We start from the raw sequence: 18,882 nt of genomic DNA, 5'->3' as shown, positions 1-18,882 counted from the left end.
AAACCTGAAAGCTCCAAACGGAGTCACAAATGACGTAAGGGGTCTAGAATCCACATGTAGATCAATTTGGTGATACGCGGTTGACAAATCAAAAGTTGAAAAATATTTAGCTTCCCCCAGCGTCAACAACAACTCATTAATATTTGGCAAAGGATGCCGATCCACCCATATGCTGGAATTTAGTTCCCGGAGATCTACACACATTCTTATGCTGCCATCATTCTTCTTCACTAAAACCACCGGGAACAACCACTCTGAACACTCAATAGGCTCAATTATTCCTGCTGACTGCAATTTAGTCAATTCCTCTTTGAATGCCTCCCTGGCCGCAACAGGCACACCCCTCACTTTGTGCACTCTCGGAATCGCCCCTTTCTTCAACACAATACGATGTGTAAAACCTTTAAGCTTGCCCAAAGTATCTGAAAATACCTCAGGAAACTCACTCATTAGGACTGTGGAAGTGACCGTTATATCATTCTCTTCCCCTCCCTCCTTGACACTTAAGACTGGTTCCTTTTCCCCAGGATGTATTTGTATTTTAAGTGCAGCCTGCTCATCCCAGCCTAGTACACTTGTACCCTTTGAAGCCACATACAATTTACCCACCGTTTGCCTCCCCTTGAAAGCTAAATTCGACCAATTATAACCAAGCAGGTCAATAGACTGTTGCCCATAAGCATATGGTCTTATGTCTGGGGGCAACAAAGTAGACAATTCTTTACCCAACACTTCATGATAGACTTCCGGAGACACCAAGGTATAAGGTGACCCCGAATCCACCAACATATCCAAAGGATGCTGGTCCACCAATACCGACACCCATGGACCCTTTCGCCCGCCTCCCTCAACATGTAAAATGACACTCTCATTAGGGCCACCACCCGATGCTCCTTCTAACCCCTTGGTAACATCCTCTGTAGTTACATTAGCAACCACCTGCCCCTTACACATGCGTGCAAAATGGCCCACACGTTTACATTTCCTGCACTCAACATTGTTAGCAGGACATGACTTTGAATCCACATTGTGACTCGACCAGCCACAATTTCTACATCCCTCCTTGGCCTTAAGTGCTCTATTGCTTTGTACCCCCACTTTATCCCCCATTTTTTTGTTCCTTGGCACCACAACATGTACCATCTCCCTATTTCCATCCCTTTCCGTAACCACCTGTACACTCGCCTTTGAAGCTTCAATTGCTCTGGCAATCTCCAAGACCTTATCAAGAGAAGGATTGTTCTCTATCCACAATCTCTCTCTAATCTTTTGGTTTGATGTCTTCATCATGATCTGATCCCTTATATGTTCTTCTCCATTCCCCGGGAACCCGCACGTAGCCATGAGTGCACGTAAGGCTGTAACATATGAATCTATGCTTTCCATAGAACCTTGTGCCCTAGAGAAAAACTTATACCGCTCCAAAACCACATTAACTCTTTTACCAAAACGTATTTGCAATTTTTTTAAAGCAGTCTCATAGGCACTTACCACCATTTCCCCTTCACCTCCCCCTTGAACCATCACATTCTCTCCAGGCAAATGACGAAAAACCCTCAACCCCTCAGTACCAATACAGTTCAATAAAGCAGCCTCCTTTTCATCATCATTGAACTTTGCCCCACCTGCAGCCCTCAAATATACCTTGAATGCATCTACCCATTGCTCCCAAGGAGCAACCGGCTCTCCAGGATTTGATAGAAAAGCAGGTGGAGGCCTAGCCGCTGTATGCAACATAGTTAAATACACTCCCCAGTTCCTCTATCCCAATAATAACTTGCTACCTCCGTGCACTGTTAAAAGCTCTTAATTCCCTAGGAGCATAAATTATCTCATAGACCTTTGTGTACCTGCCCCCCAAAGATGCATATAACCTCCAAATTAGTTGTTGTTATAGATCACCAATACACCCCCCAATGCAAAGGCATATAAATCACTCCCGCTGTTGCCTTGGACACGTGCACCCACACGTATATGCAGTACATCCAAGTTCTGGCACTGGGTGAGTCTCGACAGCTTATCCAAACACTCCACCACACTTCGCCGCCCACAGCCTTTGGGACTTACTTGCAGCCCTTTGCCCTTGCCTTGGTTAAGAACACTGTCCAGAGCGAGGCAGGCAGCCGGCCACGTTGTTGCCAACACCACCTCAGCCCCCCTCCTTCCCGGAGACACGCAGTCCCCGAAAAACAGCGTTAGATGAAGACGCTGCTCAAAACGGGACAGAATCCAGCCTCTGCATGTGCGCACGCTCACTGCTCTGCCCGCCTCCGAGCAGCTAGTGCCCCTCCTCCTGCCAGCCCCACCAGGATCCAAGCGGCAGGAACAGCGTTAAGTAATGCACTACTGGGGGCGGAGCTAGCCGCCGGCCTCTGCTATCTGCGCAGACTCTCGTGTGCCGGCCTGCGTGGAGCTCAACACCCTTCTTCCTGCCAGCCCCAACAGGATCCACACGGAAGCCTCCTTAAACGATGGAGCTCACAAGCCCCCGTTGCTGCCACAGTGGCCAGGATCCAAGTAACACGCCACGGACTCCTTGGGACTTCCGCTGCCCGCCACGAACCGGCAGCAACTGGCCTGCGCGGTGCCTCAAATAGGCGCACAGACCGCTCCTCCCTGTTTACGTTCCGCCGGCGTAAACTGGCCCGCGGCAGTGCCCGACAGGGGCACGGATGGCTCCTCCACTCCCCGCCTGGGCACCCGGAAAACTCCTCACAGGTCGCCACGATCCAACACTGCTGGCCCGCACCGATGTCCCAGCTGAACACCCTGACTGCTCCGCTTCACCTCCCGATCACCAGCAACACCAAGGTAAGCCAATACCCCTGGCCGCTGCTCCTCGCACACATGGGCCGGGGTCTCACACGATCCTCGTCGCCAATGTAATAATTCGTGTCACTCCAATGTATATAAAGATGATATCTTTATTCGTGAGACCCCGAAGCGGAAGCCAAGAGCTCCCTCAGCTCCAACGGCCACTGTGGAATGTTCATTGCTCAACACGCATGAACATTCCACCAGTGCGCCTATGCACGAGCCCGTGCACATTACAACAGACTCCTTTGATAGCTTTGTGACATTGGTCATAAATGCAGATGAAGCTCTGTTTCCCCATGGGGCCGTTTTCGCTGGGTTGTATGATCTTAAGCGTCTTATGGGACCACTAGAATGAGCATTATGACTATGCATCACCGCAAATGTGGCTTGGGGTATTGGGAGGAGCCAAATTATTAGGAAACTATATACCACATACCAAATGCTAGATTTACTTTCTCACAGCAACCCAAAAAGGAGGAACAACATGCTTGCGGGACAAAATGGTGTATCTCCTTGCCAAAATATCACAGTAAGAGGATACATCTAAAAAGGGAAATAGTTGGTAATGGCTTCCTGTAGAAGGCATACCAGCAATAATTATTTTAAAGAAGGGATTTGAGCAATGCCAGTAACAGTGCATAGAAGAATGTTCCTTGGACTGACTCAGAACTCAAGTGAATAACCTGCCAGTCCTAGCCTTTCCTTGATTTGTATTGTGTGTGCACCTCCGAGAACTGGGGCATACATTGGGAACTAAAAATAGGCTTGATGTAAATTATTCATCAGCAACTATTGGTTTCCCTTTTTCACTGCTGAGTGCAAAGGGATACTTGATCCTGCTCAGAATATCTGTTCTCTCAATGCTGCAGAAAGAATGGGAACTTATGACGTTCTACCGCAGACAAGGTTAAGAGACCTCTGATCACGTAGGTACAATGACAATAAGGTGGCAGCTATTTTTGTCATCCCAGGTCATTGGTGCAATGTCAAATTCCGTTATAGACAAGGTATGCATTTGTACTGCAATTAAGTCCTATTTGGGATGGATTACATAATGATCTTTTCAGAAAGTAGTTCTCTTACTATAGTTCCCATTTGATATACTTAGGGCATATGTAGCCTCAGAAGCATGAACAGACACACTGCGTGCACCACGGAGGTGGCACACACAAATGCAGTGACCTCTGGGCAGTTTTTATTGTTTGCACTAAGCGGTCAATTTCGTGATGCATGGCGTTGTAAATGCATGCTGCCGTTCACTTGCATAATGGGAGGAATTTAGAGATTGGGTAGGAGCCGAATGTGACATGTGGCACATGCCACAGCGTGCCACAGCATGCCACCAATCTCTGGACTGGCTGATGGAAAATGTGCAGTTTTAAGGAGTTCAAACACATTCTACAAGTGAAAAATACCCTCTCAATCATTGTGGGATTGTTTTATATTGAAACACTTTCAGCAAATGCATAGTTTAAGCACTTATCATGCCACAGCATGTCACCCCTCTCAGGACTAGCTGATGTCAAATTTACTGTTTAAATGACTTTAAAGACATTAAACAAGTGAGTAAAAAGCCTCACAATCATTTTGCGATGTCAAAACTGTAGTCTGCACTGTACATGCACTGTAGTCTGCAGTTCTACAGTCACGCCAACACTTTACATGGGAAATCTCTGGTGCTAGTTCTTATGACCTATTCAAACAGCATGGCCTGAAAGTCCCTTTTCAGTGTCAATTCTAACGTGGCATGCCACCTAGATATTTCTTTATATCTGCTTCAAATCAGTGTTCTCATTGCTTCAAAATTACTTTAGGCATCTCACCTCTTAGTCTCTTGTCTTATGTTTCATACCTTTCAGCAATTGAATATTTGAAAGCACTTGGAATCCAGCATGCCACAGCATGTCACCCCTCTCGGGACTAGCTCATGTCAAATTTACTGTTTAAATGACTTTAAAGACATTAAAGAAGTGAGTAAAAAGCCTCACAATCATTTTGCGATGTTAATAAATCAAATAAAAAAAAAAAAACCTTTGAATTTTGACAGCTTCCTAGAACTTTGAACCTCGTGCACTGTAGTCTGAAGCTCTATCATTACACCAATGCTGTACGGGGAAATTGCTGTTGCTAGTTCTTATGACCTATTCAAACAGCAGGCCCTGAAAGTCCCTTTTCAGTGTCAATTCTAACGTGGCATGCCACCTAGATATTTCTTTATATCTGCTTCAAATCAGTGTTCTCATTGCTTCAAAATTACTTTAGGCATCTCACCTCTTAGTCTCTTGTCTTATGTTTCATACCTTTCAGCAATTGAATATTTGAAAGCACTTGGAACTCCAGCATGCCACAGCATGTCACCCCTCTCGGGACTAGCTCATGTCAAATTTATTGTTTAAATGACTTTAAAGACATTAAACAAGTGAGTAAAAAGCCTCACAATCATTTTGCGATGTTAATAAATCAAATAAAAAAAAAAAACCTTTGAATTTTGACAGCTTCCTAGAACTTTGAATCTCGTGCACTGTAGTCTGAAGCTCTATCATTACACCAATGCTGTACTGGGAAATTGCTGGTGCTAGTTCTTATGACCTATGCAAACAGCAGGCCCTGAAAGTCCCTTTTCAGTGTCAATTCTAACGTGGCATGCCACCTAGATATTTCTTTATATCTGCTTCAAATCAGTGTTTTCATTGCTTCAAAATTACTTCAGGCATCTCACCTCTTAGTCTCTTGTCTTATGTTTCATACCTTTCAGCAATTGAATGTTTGAAAGCACTTGGAACTCCAGCATGCCACAGCATGTCACCCCTCTCGGGACTAGCTCATGTCAAATTTACTATTTAAATGACTTTAAAGACATTAAACAAGTGAGTAAAAAGCCTCACAATCACTGGGAGATGTTATAAATTAAATTTAATAATAAAAAGCCTGTACGTCACCTTGCGGCTGCTAGCTGTCTGTCTCCTGTGCATTACACAACATGGCCTGGGTATAAGTAGAATCCTCTGACAGCGAGTAAAGCAGAGAAGGGCCTTCAAACATTCTGCAAGACCCCTCTCTGGGACAGCTGGTGGACAAAGCAGCATGGGCAGGCATAGGGCCGCTATCCCATAAGTTGGACTGTCTCCTGGGCTGGGTCGCCTTCTTGCAAGGGCCGACAGCTGTGAGGTCCAAAGCCTGCAAGAGACAATGTCAGGAGGAACATAAGGCCAGTGGCGAACCACTGTCCGAATCACGCAAAGGACACACAAAAGAGAGGCATGCTAAGGGAAAGGTGTGATGGAAGGGACAAGGTGACATACCCCTTAGCCCACAGGAAGACCAAGAGGGCACTGAATGGGATTCCAGCAGCACTGAGAGTTCTCACCTTTCTGTGAGCTTGGCCACTCCTCAGGAAGGAGAACCGTGCAAAAGGCACAATAAGAGCATTTAGAAATGCAGAGATAGTTCCCTGGTCGACCCCTTTCATCCCGACCTGCTACTTCCCCCGAGATCCTCGGAAGGGACGCTCTCACTTAAGGCCAAAGGGTACTTGAGCATGTGACTGCGCACGCCTTTAAATAAGGAGGTGAGAGGCTAATTGAAGGTACAATATCCCAGACCTTCTCTGCATGATAAAGTAGCGGACACTCTGGAGGTGGACTCATTCATGGTGAAGCACACCAAGGACCTGAAAAGGGCATTGACCGCTCATGGATAGCATGCCAGGACACACTCCCCGATTCCATAGGTCCATTGGCCAAGATCATTAAAATGGTGGAAGAGACCAAAGAGGCCCTGCCTATGGATGTGCATATTCTGGCTAATTGGGCACAAAGAGCAGTTTGTTTAATAAGTAATACCAACTGTACAATAGCAACGGAGTGCAGACGATTGATTGTAGTAAAGATCGACCTGAAACTCAGGGAGTTGGCATCCTCTCAGGCCACTGCAGCAGCTAAAGGGCTTTTGTTTAGAGGAGCATTTGTCAAAGACATGTCCAGATTTGTTAACACCTTTGCTGCTCTGGACAAAGGTCAGACATTGTTAAAAAAGAGTGTTTGTGCCCTGTGTATCTGCCAGGGCGGCAGAAGCGGAGGCGTCTCCGCTAGCCACTGAGGAGGCCAGAGTCCCTATAGAGGAAACAACTAGTGACAGCAGGAAGACAGAAGGCTGAATCCTTCCTTCCCCTCCCGTGGAAGAGGCAGTGGTCGGGGTTGGCACTGCAGCAGCATGTGAGTGTACAGTCGTATGCACACAGCACAGCAGCAAGCAATGATATGATATGATATGGCATTTGTAACGCGCCTATACACAAGTGTTTCAAGGCGCAATTCCCGCGATAGTTGGTAGGCTAGCGATGCACCTAAGCACTTGGGAGGAGCTTACCGTGGACTCTTGGGTCGCAGAGACTGTGCAGGGGTGTGGTCTGTAATTTTTAAAGAGCACAAACTAAACTGCAGCACCCTTTCGCAATTTCAGAGTGTTAGGCAGAATCACATGCAGTACCCTTTGGGAACACTACATGCAATTAAGACTACAAGTGTCAGTACCATTTCACCTTTGGTACAAGCATGTACTACACAGTTATGTGGTAGCATTGGCTGAGCAGCCAGACTTATCTCAAGAGTTGAAGTGAGCAGTAGAACAAGTTACACAAAGGGACCAACAAATACAGTGGTTCAACTCAAGGCTTCTTGGTAAAAGAATACACATTTATTTACACAGTCAATTAGAAAACATTACACTAGCAAAAGCAGCTTAATATCATACACTAATACACCACAATACACAACCAATAAGTTACTGAACAAGTTCAGCTCCCCTGAAGTGGGAGCAAAATGGCACTTCAGTTACTTTAAAAAGGGGTAAAAAGACAAGGTTATAAGAAATGCAGCCCAAATACATTCATAGGTAGGGCAAAGGGTTTCAGTTAACTACAACCATCAATTAAATTCGATAGGCCTGGGTCAAAGTCAATGGTTCAGAGTCTTTGTATAGGATAGCACAGTTCTGGTAGATAACAGTTAAGTCTTTGCCACGGTTTTTAGAAGAATTCGGCCAGGTGAAAAGTTAGACACATTTTTAGGGAAGGACCAGCCTTCAAAGAGGGGAAAGTTTCACAAACTTTCTCTGTGGTCGAAAAGATTTCCGGACCGGGTTTGCACAGTACCTTTAAAGTGAAGAAGAGCTGTAGCTGAGGCAGTTGTTCCTGGCAGTTCGAGCAGACCTCGCTGTTCCTGTGCTTCAGTCGTGGGGACAAGAAGGAGGACGTCGGGAGGTTCCTGCACTGCCCAGGGACGAGGCCACAAGCTTGGCTAAACGTCGGTTTAAGGTAGGAGTGCCTTAAAGAACACAAACTGGTATCCTTCCCACTGGCTATCAGTTTTCCACAGCACTCTGTAGAAAATTCGACCAGGAGGGGACGGTTTCCAGGCGGCTTGAGAATTGGTTGGTTCCACAAAATTCGAGGGAAGAAGTTAACCTTGAAGGCTTCTCTGTCGATGGAGTTTCAGGCAATTCGGACCTGCAGCAGGGCTTCACCGGTCGTCCAGGAGTTGCAGCAGTCCTCTTCCTTCAGCTCGTCTTCGGTTCTTTCGTTCCAGTGGTCGACTCTGCTTTCCAAGTCCCAGAGACCTGCTTTTAAACAGTTTTCCCCCATTCATTCCAGCCTGGCTGTCACTCACACAGCAGGGTGGCTGTCGTTGCCGGACAGCCAGCCAGCCAATCACTCCAGAGTGCATTTAGGTCTCCTAGGAGACTAAGCACAGGGAGTTTCGGGCACCTCCCTCACATCCTGTCCACCCCAGACACTGAGGCGCCAGAGGAGAGCTTCAGCACTGAAACCCGCCAAAGGACTGTGAACAAAGGGACCAAACCTGGTTAAACACAAGAAGGACCTTTCCTAAAAGAAACGGCGAAAAAAGTTGACCGGAGTCTGTTTTTACAGATACGTCTTGGGCGCCATCTTGAAAAACATGGCTGACCCGATTTTTTGCTACCATTGTTCGCGGTCTGGTAAAATCATGGTAGTTTGATCTAAACCACTGCCACCAGCCATGGTAGGAAAGGGCAACATTTCACTGTTACATGAGTGTTTTGACTCAGGGGATGCTAGGCAACCCCTCCAGTACTCTATAGGAAGATAGTGCGTGCTGGGTCAGTAAATATAAAGAGACTAGTAAAGTCAATTTAACTTTACATGCTCTGGAGACAATTATCAGTCCCAGAGAAAGTGTTTAAACCTTGGGGAGTCTGAAAGACACCCCTTTGCCACTACACTGAAGGTGTTGTGTGACACAAAGAAAAATATGATGCCTATGGAGTTGTTTTAAAACACCATAACCAAAGAACACAAACGTAAAACACACATCAAAATACATGGAAGAGTGGGAAAAAAAGGCTCACACTCTTCCCAGGTAGAAAAATCAAATCCTAGAAATCCAGCAAAGTTGCTGGGGGTCTCAAAAGGTAAGGGAAATTAGCACATTTTGAGAATTCTCCCTAAACACAGAGGAGGAACAAAGCCTCATGGACAAGGAAGTAGGAGAGTTTCTAAAGAAAATGGCGATAAGGCCAGCGCAGCAGGTGGCGCAACGCTTCCTAAGCAATGTCTTACTGGTGAAACAGAAGCAAAAGGTCAGGCTGGTGATAATCTCAGACAATTTAACGCCTTTCTCGTGTACCGACACTGCAAGATGTAGGAAATCCATCTCTTCAGGGACATTTTGCAGAAAGGGCACTGGCTAACCTGCATAGATTTGAGGGATGCCTATCTAGCAGTACCCATTCCTGAGATGCACCAGCAATTTTTAGAATTCCTCTGGTGATGGCAAGGGTGAGAGTTTATGTGTCTCCCTTTTCGGACTAACTTCAGCACATTGGTGCTTCACAAAGCTACTCAGAAGTCAGACTGATTTTATACATCGAGGATATTTGTCTCATGGCGCAGGATCCAATGCGGCTACCAGAGCAAATGCTCCCAATGACGAGTCTCCTAGAGAAACTGGGGTTTCTCATCAATTGGGAGAAATCCGAGACCAGGCCACAGCAGAGAATGGAGTTCCTGCGGTTTATCACAGACTCAAAGCTGGGGCACTGTCTCTGTCCCTGTAGAAAATGAACGACCCTTTGAAACATCACAGTATTGACTTTCCATTAAAGACTAAACTTTATTTGACAGTCTTATGTTTGCTCAATCACCTCTTCTGTTTAAAAGTTCTTTTAACTAACTGATCAATTTCCCATCAATCATATGTCATAACAAGTTGCATTTGTCAGTAATTTTACAGTCACTTATCTAAGAAGGAATCTGCTGAACCTCCAAGGGAACCTGACAGCAGGTGCGGACACTAAACAGGCAGACAACACACGGCAGATCCCAGCTGGAGTTGGAGGCGGTTCATTACAGGTTTTGTTCTTCGCTATACCCTGTTCGAGATGGAGTCATTCATTAGGAAGCTACAGCGAGACAGTGAAAGAAAGAGGAATTGGGGATGAGGAATTGTGAGGTGATAGGACCATAACGCTGTGATTCATGGACTAGGACAAGTGTCATGCCTGAGGGCAATAGAGTTTCAAGCTGCAAAGACTACATTGACACAGAACATTTTTTTTTTCTTTGATTTTTGTTTAATGTTTTTTTTCTTTTTAAGATTGCTGCTTGAGTTTTAATAAAGAAGAGTATGCATAACACGAGCCTCTGTGTCTTTAATAGAATCATGACTTTCCTGAAAGAAAGTATTGACAATCTGGACTCTACCACAGTACTAACTGCCTCAATGGAGTTTACCATCAGACAGCATTTCTGGCTAGTCCCTTTTTTCTGGCAATGTATTCCATATCGTGTCATGGAGTGCCCCCTACATTATTATAATGTTGTTTTTATTTGTATTGGATAATAAAATCATCCTTTCAAATTTTTACATCATCATAATTTCATTACTATACACATTTATGACATCATACAACTCATAATTCATACTATTCAAAACATAATTCATACTATTCATAATTCATACAAGTATAAGTCATAATTCATAATTCATGCAAGGAAAACACCAAATAAAATTTCAACAGCACAAAGCAATCACCCTCTAAAATCAAGGATCAATCAAAATGTTATTATATCCGGAAAAATGGTCAATAAAAAATGAATGATTGCTATACGAACCGTTAGCTTTCCATTATTAAATAAAAGGTGCCACACTGCCTCTGGTTCCATGTTACTACATGAACTTACAAATCATTTACTGAAGTGTCTACTCCTCAGCTCTAGCTTAGGGCACTTAGTTAAAACATGTTCTAAATTTTCCTTGCTGAATTTGTTACTACAGAAGCGACAATATTCCAAATCTCTGGAAATCATCCTTCTTCTCACCAGGATTTCACGTGTTGGCCACAGATTCAGCGTGAACCTTTGGTATAGGTTACGCATTTGAGGGTTAGGGAATTTGGAGAGATAGTCTGCCATACTTCGAAAATGCTTATGTACAAATGGATTGGACTTAAAGTCAATATATCGAAAACATAAATTCCGATTTACAATCCAATCATTTTGATATATTTTGGCTTTTGCTCGATCAGGATTCTCAAGCAATACATCCAATGTTATTGATGCATCGGCCAACGCGTGCAATACATATTCACACCATTCTATGGTAAAAACCTGATCACGAGCAGGCAGATGTTTTGCCATAATTCCCAAAAGATTTGAGGTTTATAGACCTAAAATGCTTTTTCTCAGTGTGGCAATCATTTTACACTTCACTTGTACTTCGAGGGATAATAAGCCCAATTCATGCCTAATCAATGGCAGCGGGACGGATTTTGGTAACATCAGTAGCTCTTTCCAAAACCGGGATTCACATTTTTGCCAGCTTATGCTTGCCACAATTAGACACTCAGTTCCATATATCGTAGGGAGGATCTTTTGTTGGTAAAAAGTCATTATATGACTTATAGTAAATTTCCCAAATTTCCCTTTTAACATTTTCGCTTGTTGTATTAGCGTCTCAAGTTTATTATATCTCTCAAGTTCATTAATTTTATTTGACACTGGGACTGCAAAAATTAGACCCAAGTATCGATACTGCTCTACCTTAGAAAGACTTCTGTTTTGTAGCTGCCACTTGTAATTTTTGACTTTAGTTTTAGGATGTGGACGACAAACCATAATCTGTGTTTTAGGCAAATAAATGATTAGATTGTTTTTCATCACAAAGTCATTCAACTTATCAAGCAACCGCTGTAACCCTGCTGGAGTTTGGGATAAGAGAATAAGATCATCCGCATACAATAAGGGCGAGATTTTTTCTGTCCCTAATTTTGGTGGGTCACATTTCAGAGATCTTATCTCCGTGCCTAATTCTAACAAGAAAAAGTTAAAGACTGATGAGGCCAATATACAACCTTGTTTTACCCCTCGGAATGTATTCAATTTGTCAGACAGTTTTCCATCCAAGGTTAATCTTACTTGTACTGTAGTGTTATTGTGAAAGCGCATAATCAGCAACCGTAAAGACTGAGGGAAATTGTGTTGTACTAGTTTTTGATACAAGATGTTCCTATCAATCGAATCAAAAGCAGATTGAAAGTCCATGTACGCTATATACAGCACTTGGTTCTTTTTAGCATATTTATTTTTTAGCATATTTAGTGCCATAAGATTTGGGATTGTACCCAACCCAGCTACAAAGCCCATTTGAAAGGGGTCATGTAGCTCATTCTTCAAAGTCCATTCTCTGAAGTCTCTCAACACCAATCTAGTAAAAATCTTGCCAGGCGCATCAAGTAACGCAATGGGTCTATAACTTGACGGGCTCGAGCAGTCACCTTTTTTATATATAGGGACCAACAAAGTATGCGTCCAGGAGGCAGGCAAGGATTGATTCATATTGATTAACCTGAATATTTCAAAGAGTATCCTGGCCCATAGCTCAGGATGCTTTTTGAGGGTCCTATTTGATAACCCATCAGGTCCACAGGAACCTGAGTTACTGATTTTATTTATGAAGAATTTATTATCTTCCAGATCATACTTTTGTGAACATGATGTGAACCACAAACTAATTTCCATGAGGAGCAACTGACCCTGAGGGAGTAAGAAAGGGATGATCAAAGACCATGAGAATGAAGTAAATACTGGAGGTGGAGTTGAAGGAATTGATGGCCCAGGACCCATAGGGACTTGCTATGAATGCACAGGGTTCAGGAATGAACACTCATAGCCACTGTGAGCCTGTGCCATCATCACAGTCCTAGGGAGATACCTTGCACCAAGCCTAAAGGACTTTTCACACAGTCCAGGACTGGCAGAGTTGCAGAGGGAAGAGTGTAGAATCATAGAAATCCTGGTAAAGCCTGTTGCAGTAGTCCATCATAGGAATTTATTTATTTTATTTATTTTTATATTTATAAAGCGCTCACACAGCCCGCAGGCATCGAGGCGCTGTTACAGGAATTGTTTTTTTTTCTTAGTTGCGTAATTGTGTTTTTTTCTGGCTTAGTTACGTATATATATACGCTTAAACACCCAGAGGTTTCTAAGCGCGGACCCGGTGATCGAACCTGTTGTTGCTTCATGTCCTCTTTTCTTGCTTCCAAGACGCGCACGCTGCCGCTGAGCCATCCTCCCGGGACTCCCAGAGGAATTACCAGTCCTCTGGAGACAGTGAGCTGCTGGGGGATGGAGAGGAAAGGAAGAATGCCTCTGAGGATGAGCAACTTGCAGGGTGACCTCACAGAGACGTCAGTCATGTGATGATAGAAGGCGACTGTTGAGTGGAAGATCATCACAGGCTATCCGCGACCACAGGTTGGAGCAAGAATAGGGCCAAGATAGGCTGGACAGAGAGTGTCATGGAAGGAGGGAGCAGGTGTGGTGATGAGGATTTCCTCTGTGTGCAGCACATGGTTTGTATGCAGTCTGAATGATAACAAGCACGTATCAGCCCAACATCACATGGGTCACACATGGCAGTCATTACAATGTAGCCTGAACTGGCAGACAATCATAACACATCACCCAAGCAACATACACATGGCCTGTACACACACGCATCACCACTCACCGGACATTCCCTCATACATTGGCAGGTCTCCCACGCCTTGGATCTGCTCCACTGCAATGAAATCACTAGTGATCTCCTCATGTCCAGTGAGTTCATCGTCCTCTGGTGGTGACCCACTGTCAGTCACCAGAGTAGAGGCAAACTTTGAAGCCAGCTTGTCTTTTGCTCAGTGTTGGAAGTCATTCCAACGCTTCACAACATCACCAGCTGTGCGCCTCTCATAGCCCAAGACGCTAATACGGTCAGCGAGGCACTGCCAGGGGGTCATACCCTGAGCAGGTGTATGTGTGCTCCCTGCCTGCACCAGCATGTCACGGCCATGTTCCAACATGTAGTCCACGAGTATCTTCAGTTCCTCATCACAGAAACTCCTCATTCTCGATGTGTGGGACTCCTGTGCCGTGTCTGGGGTCTTAGCTTGTACTGCTGGAGCATGCTTCTGCTTCTTGTGAGGTGGTGCAGACCCTGAGTGGCGTGTACTGCTCTGGTCAGTAGGGGCTGGAGTACAGGTGGACTGGCCTATGGAATCAGCCACCAATGTAACTACAGAAGGTCAGCTTGCAGGTATCAGTAGCTGGGTGCTGTTGCCAGGACTCTGCGCCACACGTGCTTGGCCTTAGTGACAAGGGACTTGGCCCCTGAGTCACACTGGGCCGGGACCAATCCATTCCTGGCTGGGTGACCCTGAGACAGGGTGCCGGTTGCTACAGCTGCCCTTGCAGCTTCCAGACCCTGGCCGGTGTGAACAGCAGATGACACCACTGCTCCAGATCCCTGGGTGCCGGTGCCTGGAACTTGCACCGCACGTGTCTTGGCCTTCGGGACATGGAAATCGGCCATTGAGTCACCCTGTCCCTGTGCCGGGACCACTACCATCTGGGCTGGCTGACTCTGAGCCTGGGTAGTGATAGCCGCAGCTGCCCCTGCAGCTTCCACACTCTGAACAGCAGATGGCACTGCTTGTCCGGGACACGGGTGCTGGGTATATCAGCAGCTGCTGCATCTCCTTGGCCCGGATGGGTTTGGGGCATAGTTCTCCCTGCATGGTCCTGCACACCTTGCCCATGTGGACCACCTTGGCCACCTTGGCCACACTGGCCAGGTCATCCATCTTGGCCAGCTTGGCCACCCTGGCCACGTCGGCCACCTTGGCCACCTCTGGCAAGTCGCCCACCTTTGCCTCCCTTCCCACTTGTTGCCCTCCCAGTCATGGCACTGATGGACTAGCGCAATGGGAGGTGCAGCCAACAAATGTCCTGGGAAATCGGAGTGAGGGGCCAGGGTACGTGATGGAAAACGTACCACTGTGCTCCAGAAAAGCTCTATGTGACCCCTGGTGAAAAAATAACAGGTCGCGCAATGCTCAGGCACCCGAAAAACAAAAATCAACGTGTACGTGACCCCTCGGTAGCCCACCTTGAGTAAAAAACAGCCTGCAGTACACTGTGTCACCCAGCAACACAAAAAATGTGTACGCGAGGAACACATAGGCTACTATGACCTCAAAAATGGTGTACGCGTCACACAGGGGCAACCACAGTGGGAAAAATGTGTGCACGACTCACTGTCTGTCTCGTAGAATGAAAAAAATCACACGTGTGTCTGCGCGTAGGCAACTCCTGCGCCAAAACAAGAAGTATGCACTGCCACAGTAGTGAACTATTTGCGCGTGAACCCACAAAAATATGAAGTTCACGCATCCGTCCCCACGAAAAGCATGTACAGTGCACTGTTGTCCTACCCAGACCTTTAACCCGATACTGAATGACAACGCTCAACGTCCAGCGCATGTCACTTAACTTACACGCTTAGGGCCTTTCCTCTGATTACACACTAACGTGCTGTTTACGCATGTGCGGAGTCACTCTGTTTCCGGCTGGCCACGCAAAAGAATATGGAAAACCCACGCTGCTGCCTACAAGGCCATTTACCTGCCTCCAACTGCCCAAGCTGCCTCCTACGAGCCATCTGCTGATGCCAGCCCACTCTGTGTGCCTGCTGCCCACATGCCCTGCATTTTGGTGCCTGCTCATCAGCCATTGCCAGTGATCCTGTCATTGTGACCACCTCTGCTGATCCTGAAGACTCCTGACTGCCATTCCACCGCTCCACAGCCCAGCCCCAGGACCACCTTGCCCACCCACACCTGCCTCAGGGGTTGCCATGTCTGACACCACACCATCTGAGGCAAGTGGCAACCCCCTGGCAGAGAGGCAGAGGGCTGTCAGCTTCTCACCCAGGGAAGTTGGCATCCTGGTAGAGCAAGTCCTGGGGCATCATGATGCCCTCTTCCACGGCCCATCGCAAGTTGGCAATGAAGGACGGAAGAAGATCTAGGGGGACCTAGTGGGTGCCATCAATGTAGAGGGGCTGGCACCCCGTGAATACCATCATGTCCACAAGTGCTGGGAAGACTTCAAGTCCAGGACCCACAACAAGGCCCGGTGCCTTGCCTCATTAAGGCTGGTGATGATCGAGTGAGGTGCCGGGGCCGGTTGACCACCGACGAGATGTGGGTCCTGGAGCCTACCCAGTGCTGTACCCCCAGGTCTTGGAGTTGGTGCTCCTTCTGGAGTCTAATGGTTCATGTGTTCTTGTCCAACATTGAGCATGTGCATGTTGACATGTGGCCTGAGTGTGCACCTTGGCCTTATGTCTGGCATGCCTCATGTACAGATGTCTGTGTGCATGTCCCTGACAGTGCTGCATGAGAGTCCATTCAAGCGTGTCCCACATCAATGGTGTCTGTGTTGCGCACCGGCATGTAACGATGCGCACATGTTTGCATACCTGTGTCTGGTCTGGGGCATGTGAGAGGTGTGACGCATAGGTGCTTATGTCATCATCATGGACATGCATGGTGTACATGTGCGTGTGTCTGAGTAGTGAGTGTGTAACTGCCCAACACTCCGCACGTATGTTACTTGAGTTCTTGATTTGTGATTGCCTCACGCTGCCAATTTGCCCTTGAGTGCACTGTGACGTGATAGCTCCATGGCCTGCCTCATGACTGTCAGGTGATGTGTGTGAATGAGATGTGTATGTCCCATGATGTGTGAGAGCTGAATTCAGAATTATGATCTTGTGTCAGTGCCTTGTCCATGGATGTGAATGTCTGTTGTGAATGATAGACTTGTTTGTGAATGTGTGTGAATGGCACTTCCCTGTGTGTAGTGGAGGGTGATGATGGTTGTGACCTTTGACAGTACCACTGATGTACATTTGCATTGTGACAAACACACATACACACATATGTTCAGTAGCCTGATGTTTGTGTTCTATGTTTCCCTATCCACAGCGACGATGGAAGAAGAGGGCGGAGAAGGCGCTGTGGAGCACCACAGCAGGGATGCCTCCACCAGGCACAGACGCAGGGCCCAGTCCTCCTCCCAGGTACCGTCATCTTCCGGGAGTGAGGAGACTGGTGCCGCGTCCATGACAATGGCCTCAGCTGCTGAGGGGAGGCCCAAGAGGGTGAAGTTGGTCGTGGGCACCTCAGCAGTGGGCGGGATAGATGAGCCCACACAGGGGCAATCCTATGCAGAAGACAGTGGGGAGTCATCCAGGTTGGTGGTGGTGGAGGAGGAGGAGGAGGCCATATCAGCCCAGCACATGGGGCCCAGCAGGGGTGATGAGGTAGGTGTGAGTGGTGCAGTCCAGGATCAGGGGCCGGAGGCAGTGCAGGTCACTGTGGAGAGGCATGTGACTGATCTTGTCCCTGGAACTGCGACTGCCCCAGTATGCACCTGCGGGCATGCCTCAGGCCGGACCTCTCCGCAGGTGGCGGATGTATCCATGCAAACAGATCCTCCACTACCTGTGGATGAATCAATTTGTCACAGGGTGGAAATGTTGCTAGCCGTTGCTAGCCGGTATTGCGAGGCGTACAGGCACCATTTGTGATGATGTGCAGGCTTCCAATCGGGGGCTTGCACATAATCACGATGAGGTCTATCGCCTCATTAACTGGCTAGCTCAGTTCCTGGTCACATATCTGGTACATGTGCTGGCCACTGCTCCAAACCCCTCTTCCTTTTCCTCCTCTGTGCGCCAGTCCTCCTCCCTGCTGTCTTCCGGCCCAGATACCACCAGGGCCCCCTATGTACCTGTCCCAACCCCGGCGGCCAGTCTGGTGGAGATCACATCCCTTCCATAGTCGGGAGTCGAAGGAGGATCAGCAGAGGTTGTCACTGCAGCGGCAGGAGCTATGGCAAGGGAGGAAGTGCAGGCACCAAGAAGGAGGACACGTGCATGACAGCCCTGGGTTGTATCATCATCCCGGAGGCTGTCCTTGTGGTGCAGGCACCAGGCATTTTGGCAGCAGCAGGCTCAGGAAAGGAGGCAACAGGACTCGGGGCGTTCATCATCAGAGGGGCAGGTATCGGCCATCGGGCAGGAGACAAACGTGGACCTTACGACAAGGATGTCTTCGTGTTGGAGCGCTTGGACCGCCAAAACGGGTAAGAGCAGCAGCGGGCACAGGAGAAGCAATTCACCATGGCCAGGGCAGAGAATTCACTGCGTCGGGCAGAGAGGCGGGTGGAGGTCCTCGAGGAGACTCGCAGGGAGTTTGAGAGGAGCATGAAGGAGTCCCTGCAATCCCTCGAGGACGAAGCCAAGGCCCGCCTACTGGAAGTGGACGCAGTGTTCGATGACGCCCTGGCGGAGACTATGAGAGAGCATGGTGAGGAGATGGACTAGCCTGCTGCCTTTGTATATAGTTCTTTAGGAGTAGGTTTCATTTGTTTTTTTCTTTTTATTTGGAGTTCCTGGACTTTGCTCCGCATCTTGTATATAGTTATTTTTGTATTGTATTTTTAGGATTTTTCTACATGTTTTGGGACCATGGACCCTGGATCTTTGTAAATATTTGGATTTTAATTTGGAATGGTTTTCACATGATATGTGATTTCATTTGCACATACATTAATGGACAAGGACCACATTTTGACTCTTTCATTTTTTACATCACATTGATTTTGGTTTTCACTTTATTTTGATTTTTCATTTGGTT

Source organism: Ambystoma mexicanum, chromosome 1p (assembly GCF_040938575.1).
Source record: "Ambystoma mexicanum isolate Mex_15411 chromosome 1p, UKY_AmexF1_1, whole genome shotgun sequence".
Taxonomy (NCBI): Eukaryota; Metazoa; Chordata; class Amphibia; order Caudata; family Ambystomatidae; genus Ambystoma; species Ambystoma mexicanum.
Note: the sequence above shows the minus strand (reverse complement) of the source record.